Genomic DNA, 3,714 nt, shown 5'->3' with positions numbered 1-3,714 from the left:
TAGGGCTAGATCTACACATTTGTCTTCAAAAAGAAACTTCAAAAAAAAAAAAACAAACCAAACAACAACAAAAAACGGATCTAAACGGACATCTAGGGGAAACGACAAATTACCTCAGCTTAAATTCGGAGAACTCAACGAAGAACGACAGAAAACTTCTAGATCCAGTAGATATACGTTCCAATCCGAGTCTGTGTTACTCCTCCTCGTCGGATCCGGTTCTGTTGGTAAGAGTCAAGTTGTTATAAACCTTGGTTTGGAGTCGAGAATAGCAGATCTGATGCTTATCGTTGTTGTTTGTCTCAAAATGTCACTGAAATAAACAGATCCGAGAACAACTTACAAGAAAAAGTGATTTATGTGATTTTTGAGTTCTAACGTGTTCATGTGCTGGGAAATTTGGTTGATGATTATTCTTGAATATTCATCATGTGTTCATATAATTTTTTGATTTTTTTGTGGTTTGATTCGGAAATAGATGAGAGAGAGGAAAGAAAAGTGTTTTTGGGATTTGATTGGATATTTTTTCTGACTCTGACGCGTGTGAACAGTCCTCTGAACAGTGTCATAAATGACACTATTTATACTGGATTTTTAGGGTTTAGACTGATGAGAACCAATGTCAAAAATACCCTCAAATGGGTCAGATACAAGAAATGCCAGCACACAACTGACGATTGGGGACCAAGTTTCTAACAATACCAATAAGGAAAAGACACATGGACAAACTGGACCCACAACAACTAAATCAAAAGATTAATAAAGAAATAAAAATAAAAGAAAGTTGGTGAAGATAGAGTCACTCACGTGACTTATAAAATAAAATGAAAAGGAAAAAAAAATATAATTAAACAACTAAAGACAAAAAATAATAAGAATAATTAAAATAATAAAAACCCAAATTAAAATGTCCCTTTCGATAAATGAGGTATTTTAAAATACCTCTCTGCCGAAATTTTGACTGAAACGTCTAAAATAACGCGGTGTTTTAAAATGCGAGCAAAACTCTTTTAAAGCGGTTTAAAAATACGGTCAAAGAGGAAATTTTAAATTAAAAGCTTTTAAAGGAAATTAAAATAAAAACAAGACACTAAATATTAAAAAAAAGAGCGCGTAAAATATTTTAAAATGCCCACAAACAAAAGAAATGATTTAAATTACACAAAGCTTGAACAAGATGATTTTTACTTCAAACTGCAAAATAAGTTTTAAAATTTTTAAATGACGACTAAAAGACTTTGACTGGTGAAAGCGCAAAAAGGAATTCAAGCCGTTTTAAAAATATGACTAAAAGAAATGACTGACGTTTAACAATATGGCTAAAAGACATAACTGGTCCAAAATTGGGGTATGACAGCTTCACATATGGCTCCATGAAGGTAAACAAGCTTATCAAGCTCTTTCACACTTAAATTAGTAATCAAATTCTCCTCCTGGTATAGACAGTTCTATTTGATCTCTTGAATTATTTCAGCTTCCACAATTGGATTTGTAGAAACAAGCCAAAAGAACCAACATAGACCTGAACTAATTGTTCCGTTTCCTGCACCGAAGAGATTGACCGCAGTGTCTCTGATATACTTCTCAATCATTTCCCCCTTTCCCAATCTTTCCTTCATTAGTTCTTTTAGCAGGCAATAACGAGATTCATCCACATCTTCATTTCTTTTGGATATTCTTCTATCTTCATCACTTTTGTAATCAGTTATACATTTGTCCAAGAATTGGTGAAGATTTTCTTTAGCTTCCATGCCCTTCTTCTCTAGACCAATTTGTAGCCACTTTTGTAGCTTCCAAATACATTTCGGAATATAGTGTCTACACAATATCTGATAACTCATTGCACTTGTATGGAAGGCAATTAGGATCGAATCCAAATAAAAAAGTGCAAGTAATATCAAAGGTAAACCTCTCCATAACATCTTGTAAATCAAGTACTTTAACTTTTTTGGATGCATGATCAAGAAATGGTAATAGACAATTCTCTAGCTTCTTTTGAATGTTTTGGTGATAGAATATCTCAATGTTTTTGGTTTTGAGCAATGAATGAAATAGTGCCCTTTCTTGTTTCCATTCATTGGAATCCAAATTGAAAATACCAACACCGAGAATTTCAAAAATCTCATGGAAATCAAATCCTTTCCCATAGTTACTGAAATTCTTGCTAAGGATGTGGTTCACATTCATGGGATCACTAGTGAGGATAAATGTGGCAATATTTGTGAACCAAGGTCCTTTAAACTGTAAAGTACCTCTATGATGTTTCAAAGCTAAGGTTACAAAATCATGAATTTTGGATTGGTTATGCAAAATTGATGGTACCATGCCAATTATTGGCCAATTTGGTATAATTTTATTTTTGTTGTGTCTCCATATATTGTAAAATATGATGAAGAGAATTTTGCTAAAAATAATGTAGTATACTGAAACATGGTAGTTGTACTTCGACAAAAGTACTTCCTCCGTCCCTTTAATATAGGAATATTTTACAAAAATTATGGATATTAAGAAAAACTGTTGAAGTAAAAAATTTGTCTAAAAAATATGTAACTATTACTAAATTGCCTATATATATATATATATATATATACACACACACACACACATATATGTGTGTGTGCGCGCGCGCATTCATTGTTGACAATCGATAAAGGAGCCCCTTGATAAATGACCGGCTTTAACGGGTAAAATCACTTCATTTCCGGTTTCCATGGACATTGACATAACACCTATTCAAAGTCCATCACCATTGTTTTATGCAAGTGCTGCTTCATTGCTTGCATCTAAGAATCATCTCCTTTCAACTCAAATGATCTTTAAAACTTTAATCAAACTTAAGAAACCCATCTTTAATTTTCATGAACAACATATGCAAATGGATGTCCAAACCATATCCATAGACTTTCTCTATTGTGAGTTTCATTGAGATCCACTCTCTTCCATAATTTTTAACTATAGTTACTTAGTTTAAACAACTATTTGTAATTTCCTTTGTGTTGAGGTTATTCAACTTTAGCATGTTTTTGTAGCTTATATTTGTTTGTTCTAGAAAACATCCTCTTTAAAGAGCTCGTGAGTAGAGATTAAAGAACAAGAGTAATCCATTGTGAGGAGAGTGTACTTTCGTGAAACGATAGCATTTCGTGCAATCACTGATCTTATCCTTACCGTAAGACAAGTAATTTCTTTGGGTTAGTTTTGTCATTTAAAGGTTGTGCTCCATAAATAATTAAATATAATTTTTTTTAATGGCAAATATATATAAATGTTTAAATTAAATGATAATATATTCACTATGACTGGTGGTTTATTAAGGACCATGAGTGGACCTTAATAAAATTGGTCCATATGGGTTGCCCAATCGATAATATTAATAAAGGTTATAATTGAAAAAATATGAATACATTTAAAAATTTATAGATAACCTTATAAATTCTTGAAAAAAGAAAGAAAGATAACCTTATAAATTCAAATTTTTACTCTTTGAATGATATCATGAAGAGGAGGATGGCTATATAATTATCTAAAATTCAAATATTTGTGATCCATTGTAAATTTTAGGGGTGGGCATGGTTCGGTTAACATAACCATGTTAACCGAACCGAACCGAACCAAAGTGTTGAAATGGTTCGGAAAAACTGAACCGAACCGTTTCAAGTTTGGAAGTAGACGAACTGAACCTAAGTTATGGTTCGGTTAACCATTTTCTTACCT

General features: G+C 32.2%; 1 pseudogene; it reads right to left on the bottom strand.

Annotated features, from left to right (window-relative positions):
• Positions 1–1,298: 1,298 nt before the first annotated feature.
• LOC146953595 (alkane hydroxylase MAH1-like) lies at positions 1,299–2,395 on the bottom strand (annotated as a pseudogene).
• Between the last annotated feature and the right edge of the window lie 1,319 nt (positions 2,396–3,714).

This window comes from Medicago sativa, chromosome 1 (assembly GCF_051527215.1).
Source record: "Medicago sativa cultivar Bolivia chromosome 1, Bolivia_mono, whole genome shotgun sequence".
NCBI lineage: Eukaryota > Viridiplantae > Streptophyta > Magnoliopsida > Fabales > Fabaceae > Medicago > Medicago sativa.
Note: the sequence above shows the minus strand (reverse complement) of the source record. Positions and strands in the feature narration are given on the sequence as shown.